General features: G+C 32.6%; 1 long non-coding RNA gene across 1 annotated transcript; it reads right to left on the reverse strand.

Moving 5' to 3' along the window:
- Positions 1-11,076: 11,076 nt before the first annotated feature.
- Positions 11,077-14,159, reverse strand: LOC146950073 (uncharacterized). Its single transcript, XR_015027424.1, has 4 exons — positions 13,117-14,159; positions 12,033-12,246; positions 11,674-11,749; positions 11,077-11,395 (listed from the first exon to the last, which is right to left on the reverse strand). It is a non-coding gene; the product is annotated as an uncharacterized LOC146950073 (long non-coding RNA).
- Positions 14,160-15,821: the final 1,662 nt, after the last annotated feature.

Here is a 15,821-nt window from a genome sequence, read left to right on the forward strand (position 1 = left end):
CCTATAATTCTCACATTCCAACACACTTTTAAAGGTTTAGAATCAGATTTTAGAATGGGAATTAAGGCAACATGGTGAACTTGTCATTTTGGAAGCAAACTTAGGCATATTTGCATTATTTATTTACACAAGTAATTTGTAAACTAAGTAACTAATCAAGATTCACACTCATGCAGCAATATCAAACACAAACAGTAGCTAAAACTTCATAAAATCAAGTGGTATAGGTCACAAGTATTCATCAAGAGATTGGAATTGGAATCAAGCAAATTTCCATCAATTTTTAACACAAAAACATCACAAAATAGCAAGAAAATCAACACATTATCTTTTACCATTTTAATATGCAAAAATCATCACAAAAGCACTACAAAGTTATCAAGAAATGTATATGAAAATTTCCCTAGAATTTTTAAAGGTTTTAGACTCAAGAATTTCACAATTTTTAACAAAAAATGGTAAACATTTACAAGAAAATACTACTTATTTTTGATCAAGATTTAGCACATAACAATACCACAGAAATGTCAAGAAAAAAATCAAGAACACATGGAAAATTTTTAGAAATTTTTAAAGGATTTTTCTGAATATGCAGGGGTGTATATAGCAATTTTCAGCAAATATATGCAAGAAGGGGAGGGGGCGCATAGCAAAAATGTTCAGGAAAGGCTTAAGACAGTTATTGGGCTCAAGAATGCAGGGAATGGATCGGGTTGAACCGGTTTGTTAACGGTATATAAGGGTTTGAACCGGTTCAACCCTCATTTCTTCCCAATCCTTCTCTCTCTAACATGTGAAAGGAAGAGAGAGAAGCTCTGCAAGCAGCTTCGTCTTCTCCGACGAGGTGGCTCACTCCGGCGTGGTGGCCGGCGGTGGCGCCACCGCGTCGGAGTTCCAAACTCCTCCGTTTCAAAAAAAATCCTACATTTTCTAACATCCTTTTCCTTCCTCGTTTCAAATCCGAAATCCTTTTTCACTAAAGAATCTCTAAAAAGACTAGATCTAACTTTTAAATCTGAATATATTTTTTTGAAAAGAACACGAACTGATTTCGGATTTGAGACAATCAAGGAGGATTTCTTTGTATCCTCTACACCTATTTTCGAAAACGAATGCTCATGAGGAAGGGGAAAGAACACGGTAAAGGTAGGTTTGAAATTCGTACCTTCTCTGGATCAGTTACGATCTGGAGATTCACGAACGGTTGTGACTTGTTGCAGTTGTGTTTGATTGCTTCGAAATTGGCTCTGATCTGTGCTTCTTGACGCCTTTCTGTGATTGTATCGAACCGGTTCTTCCTTACTTCGATCCCTCTTCTTCTTACCTTTCTGTGATCGTTTGGATTCACCTCTTTAATGGTGGATTTGAGCTCGGATTGCAGTAAAGCAGATTCGATGATGATGATTCACAACGGATCTCTGAGAATCTTGCAAATTCGTCGTGATTTTTTTGATTGAACGTGTTCGTTTCTGGTGGAATTGAATTTCTGGAAAAGCTAGGGTTTATACGTGATTTTGTGAATTTTTTTGTTTTCTGTGAAATTGGAACGGTTCGAAGATTGTAATGGTTCTGTTGAATTGAATTCTGGTGTGATTTTGAGGATTTTGTGAAAAAAATTGAAAGGATTAGGGTTTGGGAGAAGATGAAGATCTTCGAAGTTCTTGATGAACTTCAAAGAGATTCTTCAAATCCTTGAACTTTGATCTAACTGACAAGAGAGAGAAAACTGTGATGTGTTTGTGTGAGTTGGCAGAAAATGGAAGGCTCTGTTGACCTTTGACTGTGACTGGATTATTTATAGCTGATGTGTAAACTTCTGGACCAATAAGACATTGCCATGTGGACTGGATTGTAACTAACTCCCTATGGACAAATGAAAAATTGACACGTGGCACTGGACTGTGACTTGGACAAAAAAGGATTAATCTGCAATTAACTAAACTAAAGAGATTAAACTGCAATTTTAACAAAAAAGACTTAAAATGAAAATTAAAATAAAATGAATTAAAATTGGTAACCGGAAAATAACGTAAAGTGAAACGATTAAAATTGACAAAACGGACTAAAACGAACCAATGGCCTAAATGAGGTACTTTAAAGTAACCTCTCTCTGCCGAAAATTCGTTTGAAATGACCAAAATGCCCCTGGGGCTAAACGACTAAAAATGACTCAGATGCAAACTTTAAAATGGGTTTTAACAAGAAATTAAAGCAAGGACTTATACAAACAAAATTACAAGATTCAGAGACAATCTTAAGAGTTTGAACAGGGTTTTGACACATGAAAAGACTAAAATGCCCCTAGGGGCAAAACTGACTCAAAATGACTTCAAATGCAATTTTTGAACTGGATTTTGACATAGAATGGAAATGAGGACTTATTCAAACTACTTGAAAGGACTCAAATAAATTTTTAAAAGACTGAAAGAAATTTTGACATAGGAAATGACTAAAATGCCCCTAGGGGCTAAACTGACTAAAAAATGACTCAACTGATATTTTTGAAATGAATCTTGACATGAGATTGAAACAAGGACTTATACAAACCAATTTAAAAGACTCAAACAATTTTCAAGGATTAAAATGAGTTGAATGCAGGAAAAGACTAAAATACCCTTCTATGTGAATTTTGCAAATAATGTTGAAATAAAATGCAGGGAAAGATGTAATTGATCAGAGACACATCAAATGAAGATACAAGAAAAGAGGAATTGAGTTAGTATTTTTAGGTCCAAAATTAGGGTATAACATGTGTTGATAAGAAGAAAATAGAATTAGCAATATATGATATGCTAGGGTACTAGTTGTGTGAGTTGAGTTGTGTTTGAGTTAGGATTGGAGAGTTTGTATGTTATATATAACACGAAAAAAAGTTGTTGGAGGTATTGTGCCTCAAGTAATCCACACAAGAAGTGTGTATGTTTGCTTAAGGTGTGAGCATGGCTTAGTGTCTGCATGTGTAATGGGTCTTGTGTAGCCACATTGGCATTTGTCTTCACAATTCAGCTTACACGTTGGAAAAGGTAGCAAAGAATCAAGAATGACAAAATATAATGTTTGAGTGGATGTAGAAAGTGGAACGAAATGTTGTCATTTGATGATATTCTTTGGAAGCCAATGACGCGGCGACGAGAGTAATAATTTTACTTGGATCATATTTAATCTTGGGGATAGTATAACTTTTATAACACTATACACTCAAGGGGAAAAACTCTCAAACTCTTGGGTCAAGAGTGAAATTCGGAGGATTATCCGCATTTGAACCAAATTATTTCATACATTTGGATTCTTTGTCGAGTCATACAAATCAAATACACTACAACTAAACTCGAAATCTTTAGGTATTTGATTTATGAATTCTCTCGATTCGGAGGATAATCCGCCACAATAATGACGTGACGATGCCTCTAGCAACGATGTGTAGAAAATCTTTGCTTTTTGTTTTAGTCTTTAGTTTATTCTTTTAATGTTAAAACATATAAAATAAAAATGAGTAAATTGGTGTACGTAGCTGTGCAGGTTGTGCAAATTCGTCAAAAGAGGGTGTTGTGCCGTGCCATATAGCACAACTATTGAAAAAATTAAACATTAATTAGGTTCGTAGGTCCAAATTGATCCTTTAAATCAGAAAATATATGCATCATTATTTTTTTCATCAAACTCGGTTAGATAGTGTTTGTGTGGACTTTTAATGTTAGGTTGATATAGGTCCAAGTTCACCGTTTTCAAAATTAGGATTCATGGATATATTATTCAATCTTGATTTGAAAGAAAATTGATCGATTACTTGATTTATTTTGTTGTTGATGAAATATTTTTCTCTAAAATTAAGCTTAAAATTAAAAAACAAGAAGATGAAAGCGTGGGTAAGTAATCATATTTGATGTCATAAGCATTTTTGGACCTACCACATCCATGTTAAATGGATCATAAACACTTTTTTTAATGAAGTTAATAGAAAAAAGGCTAATAGTGTAAATATTACATGATTTAAAAAACCAATTTATGACAAAAAAGACTTTAAAGGCTAACTTATTATAAACATCTAATTTAAAGGACCATAAAAGATATTTGACCTATTAATTAAGAATATAGTTTTAGTAAACCACTATTCTTTTTTATATTTTCTAGTTATTTTAACTGTTAATTTTATTAAACGCTACAAATTTAATCCACTTATCTCCTATTATAAACTCATATATTACCAACTAGTTTGTTAACCATTTTTACTTTTTTACCAAACAAAGTCTCAATGAGCTATTGTGAGAGTTTTTGCCCCTTGGGTGATTGGAAAAGCTAGAACACAAGTAAGGGTCCCGTACCTTAAAATGAAGGAATCAAAATACGATAATGTAAATAAAAGAAAAACAAAAGCATCACACGTGTTTGAACAATTTTTATACTCCAAAGTCCAAACAGTCCAAAGAATCATCAAACCAAAAACAGAAAAAATGACAAAACATAAAGGGCAATAAAAAATCCTAGCTAAATGAATCGATTAACTCCACTTTCCACATCCAACACTTTATGCTGTATGTTCCTAACCATTCCACTCAAACATTCTATTTTCTCATTCTTGATTCTTTGCTGCTTTTTCCAACGTGTGAGCTGAATTGTAAAGACAATTGCCAATGTGGCTACACAAGATTCTATATACACATGTAGTCACGTAGCCATGCTCACACCTTAAGCAAACATACACACTTCTTGTGTGGTTTACTTGTGGCACAATAACTCAACACTTTTTTCATGTTATATATAATACACAAACTCTCTAATACCAACTCAAACACAACACAACTCACACAATTACATTAGCATCTCATATAACTAAAATGGCATCCATTTCCATGGTTATTGCTCCAAAGTGCAAGCAGCATGTATATGGTAAAGTTGACGGTGATTGGTTTGGTTATACATGTGTATCTTGGATTGAAGAAGATTATTGCAATGGAGATCGAGGCTCATACATGGAAGGCGATGATGACGATGATGGTGGTTACGACTATGCTCCCGCTGCCTAAAACTCTAATGTGTTAACTTACATTAGTCTTCTAGTTAGGGTTATAGCATATTGAAGATATAGTTAGTAGTCGTTTAATATAGTTCGAAATTAGTACTTAACAAGTTAATAGGCTTGATGTCATTATAATTGTACTGCTTTTTTTTTCTTTTTCCATTTCTAACATTTTACTTTTAGCAATACAAATGAGTGTTAAGTTTTGAATAATGATACTTGGCACGAAAATAATTTCACGCAAAACACACGAGTTAGTCTATAGCTCACGCATGTTCCATTTTAATTCGAACTCGCCTCGTGCAATAATAGGATTTGCGACAGCTGTGGTGCCTCCGGTGGAGGAAATTCATTAATCACCATGACTACACGAAGTTTATTTTAACATCAGGCGTGATTATCAGTTTGTAACCGAAGGTAGAAATTTGTAAATCTGCATAAAAGAATCCAAACCACTATCCCCTCTTATCTCATTCCCTTGTTCTCAGTCATAAATTCTGTAAAATTAATAGACTTATTTGGTTTCAAACTTGAACAATGCATAAGAGCTTGCAAAAGAGTTTCCCTGTATAATTTTTCTTTGGACTGTGACATCAATTTCACTTCAATGGTTAGTTAATTTCTCGCTTTTACTTGAAACGTTTCATTTGTCAAGGTGTTGGGATTAAGGTTGGTGGCTGAAATTAGGTACTTACGTTGCAGAGGTGAAGTCGTAAATGACACAGGATGCACATGCCGAATTTCAAAAGTAACTAGGTGCAACATGCTGTGGTGGCTAAAACGGCCCCTAACTTGTGGGTTTATAAGTTTGTGAGCTTCTTTCAGTGTGTCATCCATCGTTGGTGCGTTTTGTGCGAAAAATATATTTGCACCATATAGCACTCCTCAAATAATAAACACATAAACTAAGTTGTTCAATTTGCACGGAAAAACTTTCCGTACACTTTATCATTCCCCGTTTTTCAATTAGGATACAAGGATAAAATTGAGAAAAATATTACATCATTGTGTCTCCTTTGACTCGGTTTGCTTCGCCACTCCGTGTACTAGGGTTTGGGTTTCTATGATTTATGTTGGTTCGTGTGTATAGTGCTTTAAAACAATATTTGGATTTCTACTTCTCTATAAATAAACCAAGACCACAACTATAGCTTTATCCGATCTTCAACCTCAGAAATATTAGTTATTTTCCAGTTTAAAAAATTTGTTACGCTCTCAATTATAAATTCAAAAGGGAGTAATTTTTGTTTTTGAAATCAGAAACGCTAATTTAAATTTATATGAAATCTTCAAATTCAATCTATGTAGTTATAATATTCTTGAAATTCGACAAAAAAAAAATTATTCTTGAAATTTGACTGATGAGGAAATTCCTTCAAAAAATATTGATCTTTCAAAAAATATGAAAGATTTCACCATTTTTCTTTATATTTTCCACCCCATAAGTCTTCTCATCCACTCCAAAATCCCAAACAAATATTAAGGATGAGCGCAGAGTGCTCTTAAATATTTAAATATTAACAATCATCATATATAGTAGAGATAGTAGAGTAATTTGATAGTGGATACCTTTTAATAAAACCATATAAGTATATATGCCAAACCCGAAGAATGAAATAAAATATTGTGTTCTTGTTCCGCTGTCGGAAAAAAGACACACTCTTTTTTCTCTTTAATAAGTATCTCCGTTTCTTTTGATACTGATCATCATGTTCTAAAATACGGTTTGCAAACAAATGCAACCGATATGTTAGAACCATTAAAACTGTCATGATATGCGAAGAAACATGGATAATTAAGAAGAGTTAAAACTTAGCACACTTTTGTATTGATAATGTTAGAAATGGAAAAAAAAAAAACGCGGTACAATTATAATAACCTCAAACCTATTTATAGGCACTAACAAACTAATAGTTCTCAAAAAAACTATATCGTCAATACGTTATAATACTAACTAGTTAGTGACTAATCTAAGTTAACACATTAGAGTTTTATGCAGCGGGAGCATAGTCATAATCACCATCATCATCATCATCGCCTTCCTTGTATGAGTCTCGATCTCCATTGCGATAATCTTCTTCGATGCAAGATACATATGTATAACCAAACCAATCGCCGTTACCTTCACCATATCCATGCTGCTTGCACTTTGGAGTAATGGCCATAGAAATGGATGCCATTTTTGTTTTTACGCTGGCTGTGTGAAAAGTGTATGTATGTTGAAAATAAGAAAATGGAATAGTTATATGATATACTAAAGTAGTTGTGTGGAGTTGAGTTGTGTTTGAGTTACCATTGGAGAGTTTGTGTGTTATATATAACATGAAAAAAGTGTTGAGTTATTCTGCCATGCACAAGTAAACCACACAAGAAGTGTGTATGTTTGCTTAAGGTGTGAGCATGACTTAGTGCCTGCGTGTGTAATGGGATCTTGTGCAGCCACATTGGCATTTGTCTTTACATGTTGGAAAAAAAGAAGAGAATCAAGAATAACAAAATAGAATGTTTGAGTGGATGCGTAAAATGTTTTGTCATTTTTTCTGTTTTTGGTTTAATGTTTTTTTTGGACTGTTTGGAGTATTACAACTTGTTCAAACACGATATAGAAGATTACGATATTCGTGTGATGCTTTTTGTTTCTCTTTTAATTACTTTATCATATTTTGATTCCTTCATTTTAAAGGTAGGGTACCCTTAATTGTGTTCTAGCGTTTCCAATCACCCAAGGGGCAAAAACCCTCACAATAGCCCGTTAAGACTTTGTTTGGTAAAAAAGTAACAAACAATTTTCCTTTTTTTGAATAGGCCAAAGTAACAAACAATTTATAAAGTAGCTGATAATGTATGAGTTTATAGGTCATAGGAGATAAGCTAGTAGATTAAATTTGTAGTGTTCATTAGCGGTTAAAGTAACTTCATTAGCGGTTAAAGTAACTGGAAAAAAAATGAAATGACATAAAACTATTCTCTTAATTAATATTTAATTTTTTCAATTAGGATACTAAGGATAGATTTGAGAAAAATATATATATCATTGCGCCTCCTTTGACTTGATTTACGTCGCCGCTCCCTTTATTAGGGTTTGGGTTACTATGCTTTCTACTGGGTGGTGTTTATAGTGCTTAACACTTTCTTTCGCACGTGATTTCCTTCTCTTTGTGTTGCATCCTTTTTGTTATGTCTTTAACATATAATGTCATCTTAAGCATGCATGACATCTTTGAAGATGAAGACGTTGAAAACGGAGTGAAAGAATGCCAGAAAATCGTGATAGTTAGTCTTTCATCCCAGCGGTATTATACCGTTACAATCGTCTCTCACCTCATTCACAGCCTTTAAAAACTTGACTCCTATGGTTGCAACCTCAATTGAAGAAAAGACCTCGAATAAGCGCTCACATAAATAGCCATCATTCAAACTTTGTATTTACTTTGTATTTTGATCACTATAGTCACTTTGTGTTTTGATCACTTTGTCGCTGCTTGTTTTAATGTCTACATTGGTGCTTTTATGTTTTCTTGTTATGTTGTTTGTGTTTTAATGTTATTTTTAGTTTGTTTCAAGTTTGTACTTCATGTGTTTGTTGAAAGGAAAATGCTATACTTCCCGACAAAGAAGGTCACGAGACTATCACGATAGTTTAAAATAACTTTGTGGGCCACGTCTTTTATTTTCCATCAACCCATGTTTTGCTATAAAGAACCAAAAGCAACGGCTGCCATACTTTCGTGATCCCTTCGTGATGAATTTCCTCGCTGGAAATAGCATCACTGCTGTTGGAATGTTCGAGAACTCCATTTTAGGGTTTCATATTTTGAATACGAGGCTTATTGTATTACCATAAATTTAACACCTCTCAATCTTATAAATGACTTGCTAACATGTGGTTGGATTGGTATTGTGAGAGACCACTTATAGTCAATATGAGGGAACAACAACAAATATTTCTTTCACATAGATGGATGACATTAAAGACTATGAATCTTATATTATGTTTTACCATGTGATGAAATAACACTCTTTTGTAATGATAAAAAGTAAAATAATACAAATGGAAAGAAAATGTTACTAATTAATTTCTAACTATATTAAACGACTACTAACTATATCTTCAATAGGCTGCAATATTAACTACTAGACTAATGTAAGTTAAAGCATTAGAGTTTTACGCGGCGGGAGCATAGTCATAACCACCATCATCGTCATCATCACCTTCCTTGTAAGATACACATATGTATAACCAAACCAATCACCGTCACCTTCAGCACATGCATTCTGCTTGCACATTGGAGCAATGACCGTAAAAAAGGATTTCATTTTTTATTTAAGGCTGGCTATGGGAAAATTGTGTGTTGAAAAGAAGAAAATAGATATATATGAGATGCTAGGGTACCAGTTGTGTGAGTTGAGTTGTGTTTGAGTTGATATTGGAGAGTTTGTGTTATATATATATATATATATATATATATATATATATATATATATATATATATATATATAACAAGAAGAGTTCTTGTTGGAGTTGCTTTATCACAGCAAACCACACAAGAAGTGTGTATGCTTGCTTAAGGTGTGAGCATGGCTCGGTGCCTACATGTGCAATGGAATCTTGTGCAGCCACATTGGCATTTGTCTTTACAATTCAGCACAGACCTTGAAAAAAGCAGCAAAGAATCAAGAATCAAGAATCAAGCATATAAAGAATTTTTCCGATTCATTTAGCTAGGAATTTTTATTGGTTAGTCTTTATGTTTTGCCATGTCTTCTGTTTTGGGTTTGGAAATGTTGTCATTTCATGATCTTCTTGGGAAGTCAAAGATGCGGCGACGAGAGGAATAATTTTTCTTGGATCATAATTAATTTTGGGATATTACAACTTGTTCTAACAATCTATTCATGGGATCTTTTGCTTGTATTTTGATTCCTTTATTAGGTCAAGTCATTTCATTCATTTGAGTATACTTTCCCTTAAGCTAAAGATTTATTAATCTTCATCATCACCCAGACTTTTGGCACAAGAAGCTGGGCGAACCCTTGGTCGAACCACCAACTTTGATATTGTTGCGTCATGAGGGAAGCCCAAACGATTATTCACATTGGATCAATAACAACCACAAAAATGAGGGGACACTATATCTTTACTCAAAACCTTAAGTCATTGAATTTATGGTTTCTCTCACATAGATTTTGATTTTAACACTTACTTTTTCATCCACTGTAGGACTTCTAAATCACCTCAGCCGTTTTATTCAATTAACATGTATTTTGGTTTAATTGTGTAATACTCCATAACATAATTATATGATATGATGTTGTGGATGTGTAACTGATTTCACCGATTTACTCTTATGTATTAAATTTTGCTGTCGTTTTTGTTGGCCAAATGAAGGTGTACTTTGTTGATGGAAATATTGTGTCTTTGTGTAATTGTTGGTTATTCAATTGTTCTAGTTTCCCAGATCAAGCATGGCCTTCTCAATTATTTCTACCAGTTTTATTTTCGACTAACTTCTTCTTTTCTTCTCCTTCCTCCTCACCTATTGTACCACAACTTTATTTTCTACCACTTCCTTAAAATAAGAAGTCAACAATCCTCTAAAGCTCACTTTCCTCCATAACATCGTCATCTTCGTCAACAATGTCCTCCTCCCCGTCAATTTTTTCGTAGCATTATTGCATTGATCCTTTAGATTATTCGGAGTGTTGGCTTTAAACTCTTCGATTTGATTATCAACAAGTTTTTTGACTAGTTGACTAATTTGTACCTCTAAATTTTTTATGGAAGCATTAGTATTCTTATGATTTTGTGATGTCATGTTTGCCTGGGGATGTTGATATTGCTGCTAGGGGGATTGTCTCCGATTATGTTTGTATTTGACTAAGTTTTGTGATTTCATTGCACATTTTGTTTAAAATTTGATTTTCATTTATTTTAACACAAATTTGAATAAAAATTACTCTGATTTTTGAAAATAAACACAAAACCTATTAATAACAAATTGAGAATACAGCTTATTAAATAAGAAAAGAAAATTTATTTTTGAATTACCACTTGTGCCTTTTCAAATTATGATATTTTTTCTTCATGTAAAACATGTATAAACACCATAAACTTGTCATAATAGCATCCTATAGATTTGAGCCTCAAGTTTCTCTTTAGATGGAAGTGATGATTACCAAAATTGATTAAAATAATAATCAATGTTTTTATTTGAAATGGTAAAAATGATCAATTGCAACAACAAACAGGCTTTCCAAAACACCAGGCAGCGCCCTTAGGAAACCCACGTTTTTCGCAATCATGAGTGCACGTTTGTTTTACACATAACTCTACGCCATAGCAATACCTCCATGTAGGTAAGTGAGCATTTGATCCTTCTACAATCAATAGAATCTTGTCAAATTTTGAATTCATAAATTTATTTTTATTTTATACACAACAAGTTCGGCATATTGTATTTAACATATTAGAACAAGCTATCCATAAAAAAAATTAAAACAAACTAGAATAATAGTCTAACAAATATATCATGATGGTTAACGTAAGAACATAATTTCCATTTCACTCCTTGTGTACAAATTAGAATTACATTATAAAATTAATCTGTAAAAATTCATGGAAATATAGGCTGCCAATAAATGAATAAATATGTTACCTGCTGTAGCGAACAAAAAAGCAATGCATAGAGTTGCAATGAAAAAATGCAGGCGGTTGGTGCCGATTGCCATGTTCTGTTCAAATGTGAATCAAAAAGAAGCTATTTATTAAGTTTTCTTCGTAAATGACTATAATAATTTTGTTTAACTACAATAAATTAAAATTAGGTTACCTGAATTACTGTATTAATTTTGTTTGGTCGTAACAATACCAAAAAAAAAAAAATCTAACATTTAGTTTAATCAACTTAAACTCAAAATCATCCAACACAAACCAGCCTGACTCTAAATTATTTCATTCAAAAAAAAAAAAAAAACAAGAGAAGCTAAAATCAATATAATGTTATAGGAAACTTACACGTTTGAGTTTCACGCACGGGATAAAATCTAGGATTGAAGATGTTCCGAATAGAAGAACAGAACGAAGAGAAGGAATCAAATCACTTATAATAACCTTAGGTCGAAAACAGAGAAGGAATTCACCACACAGAGAATGAGTGGTGAGCAGAGGCAGTGAAAAATTGAGAAGTGGTGAACAACGGAGGAGGTCGTGAACAAGATGTGAACTCTACCTGCACATTCAAACAAGATTAATCAATCCTAATAAACAAACCCAATGCTTTAATCAACTAGAAACAAATACTAAAGTAACCCATAAAAGCATATTAATATAAGGGTTAAATATTTTTTTTGTCTCTATAAATATGTCAACTTTTCGTTTTAGTCCCTCTAAAATTTTCCTTCAACTTTTAGTCCCTATAAAATTTTCAATCACTACTTTTGGTCCCTATTTTTAATTTAATTTTTGTATTTTTTTAATGAAATTGTGCAGAAATGCGTAAAATATTCTATAAAAAATTCTCAAAGAAAATTAGAATTTTTCAAATTAAATATGAATTTTTAACCGTTAAAAATATAAAAATTCATATTAAATTCATGTTTTGTTAAAAAATTCCAAATTTTTTTTGGAGTTATTCTTATAATATTTTGAATTTTTCTGGAAAATTTTATTAAAAAATATGAATTCTACATATGAGTTTACTTTAAAAGAGTGACCAAAAGTGAAGATTGAAAATTTTATAGGGACTAAAAGTTGAAGAAAAATTTTAGAAGGACTAAAACGAATTGACATATTTATAGAGACTAAAAACATATTTAACCATTAATATAATCTTAAAATTCAAGTTCATGAGAAAATATTTATTTTATGGTTATTTTATAATAAATTGAAAATAGAAATGTAAATGAGAAACAGAGATGGTAGTTTAGATTTACAAGAACCCCTGCACTGCACCTCTCATCTTTTACATTTTCTAAGTTGAATGTCATAATCATCAAACATGTTAGAATCATAATACCCATATCACATAAACACAAGAATTTTGGAATAATTCCAACAAAGACAATATTGGAGGAAGAGGGGAAAGAGCTTTGTTGCTTACCAATGGTTCAATTCATCATGGATATCTTTAAAACCAAGCTTCCATATGATTTGATTTCCCTTGGATTGGAGTGAAAATTAGAAACTTATGAAAAATGAGAAAGAGGGGCGGTTGGCTTACAAGGAGAGGGAGAGGGAGAGGGAGGGATGAGTTTTGCTTGCTAAACACTTGGGATAACACAACTACGAACTCATATGCATGGCTTTGTAATGATTCTTGAAGGTTTGAAAGATTTGGAGAAGATGGTGAATAGTGAGAGGGGGAGGCAGATGGGGTTTTTAGAGAGAGAATAGGAAGAAATTTTGTGGCCTTTAGAGAGAGAAGTGAAAGAAAATTGTGAGGATTTTTATGAAAATATCAATATAAAGTGTTGGATCTAACCAAGTATATTACATGAGAATTGCATAAAGGTTCATGAATCAGATTTACACTACACATAAATTGAAAACTACCTTGCACGAATGAATTGAGACAACAACTTTAGTGCTTCCGTTTTTGTGGTACCTGTTGGTGGCAAGGAATCAAATACAGGAAATGTTGGTGGTTGGATGTGGACCGTTTATAGGTCCATGTTACATTTTTCATTTTATCAATGTGTTTTACATATAATTTTTAAAAAAATATATGGAGAAAAGATATCACATTTTTTTTTTTAAATAAGGTTTGCAATGATATTTAGGAGCATAAGTAGTTAAATTGGTTTAATTTAAAGATTGAAAAGTTGGAGGTCAAAGGTTCGAATCCTAGAAGAAGAAAAAAAATATTAACAGAACAATTAATATATTAAGAAAAATGCTAAATGGCACGATAGGATTTTCGTGCTAAACACACGAATGTGGTACCAGTATCTTATACCGGTCGACCCTATCAAACATGTTTTGATCTTCTTCTTTTTTCTAAGGAATGTTTTGATCTTCATATCTACTACTTTTCAATTTGCAATCGGTTTTGAGACCTGCTATTAATATTATTTTTTTCTCGTAAAACACAATTATCTTCCATTGAATAATTAGATTGTTTGATGATCGTATCTACCTACTTTTTTTTTTCCTTTAACACAAGAGTGTTATGCTTCCTTGCCACTACCGGGCACCACTTTGGTGCCATTAATGACACCGTGCCATTAAATCTGGGTCATTAATGGCACTAAGATAGATGTGTTGTGTGGCCCAAATACAATGACAATGTGTTTGTGTGGCCCAGATTTAATGGCACGGTGCCATTAATGGCACCAAAGTGCTACCCGCCACTACCTACCTCTCTCATCCTCTCACCTTTTTTGTGTTTCATTGCTCTCTCTATCTCTCCTGCCTAGATGAAACAATTTTTCTATAGAATAACTTCTGGTATTTCATTATTTGTAAGCCGTGGCGGTGGGATACAACATGACAATGGCGGTGTCAAGGATGACAGCAAATATGGAGGTGATGTTCAATGGTACTAAAAATTAGAATCATAAGCTGAGTGGCGGTTGTTTTTTTTGGAGCATTTTTTATTAGCTTTTAAAATTAATATTAAAATAATTGAAACAAGTCCATCAATAAAGAGCTTTGTAAGTGAAGCGTCGTGTGCAGGGGCGGTTGCTAGTGCAAGGGAGAGGTAGCCATGGCTACCCAAAAAAAATTATTTTTTTGAGCGAGTAGTAGGCATATTTTTATATTTAGCTATTCCTAATAATATATATTTAGCTACCCCAAATTTTATTTTAAGTGAAATAATTTTTTTTATCTTTATTTAACTTTCGGTCGAACTTCAAATTATTTAATCATGTCGTACAGGAACCAGAAGAATAACACCCAATGAAAAATCAACAGAGAGAGTTTTCTCATCAATGAAAAATCTCAAGACAAAACAAAGAAACAAAATGAGTGATGATTTTCTTTCAAATAGCTTGGTTATTTACATTGAAAAAGACATTGCAAGTCAGTTTAGCTCAGATGCAATTATGGATGAATTTGAGTCTATGAAGAGTCGCCGAGTTAAATTTTCATAAATAGCTACTATTGGTTTATATTTCTTTTGTTGTAGCTTTTTTAGTACAATCAGTTATTCTACTGTGGCTTTTTTGGTACAATCTGTTGTTGCTGCATTTTTTTTGTATAGTCTGTTCATGTTGAATCAAGTGTATATTTTATGAAGAACATTTTATATAAGTAATAGTTATGTTGATTTTTTTTGCCTACTGAGTTAGATTAGCTTAAAAAAAATTCTTTATATGTAGCCACCTCATGAAAATATTGCTAGCTTCACCGCTGGTCGTGTGTCTTAAAATCGGATATAAAATAATATTTACAAGTTTGCCACCTTGTTTTTATTTCATATTTGACTCCATTTTTTCTTAAAATTAGGTTTTGAAACTTACTCACTAAAACAAAATTTTCAATATATTTACAAAATTGTCACCTTATTTATACTCCCTCCGTTTCAAAATGAGTGTCGCTTTAGCCAAAAAAAATTGTTTCAAAATGAGTGTCGCTTTCAGTTTCCAATGCAATAATAACTTTTTCTTTTCAATTGTACCCTCCAATTAATACTCTGCACACTACTTCCAAAGTATTACTTTTAAAACTAACCAATAGTTAATAAGGATAATTTGGTAAAATAACCATTCTCTTTCTCTTAATCATTGCATTTCTTAATACGTGTGTAAACACCTAAAACGACACTCATTTTGAAACGGAGGGAGTATTTTACACCTCTTTTTA

This window comes from Medicago sativa, chromosome 2, assembly GCF_051527215.1.
Source record: "Medicago sativa cultivar Bolivia chromosome 2, Bolivia_mono, whole genome shotgun sequence".
Classification (NCBI taxonomy): domain Eukaryota; kingdom Viridiplantae; phylum Streptophyta; class Magnoliopsida; order Fabales; family Fabaceae; genus Medicago; species Medicago sativa.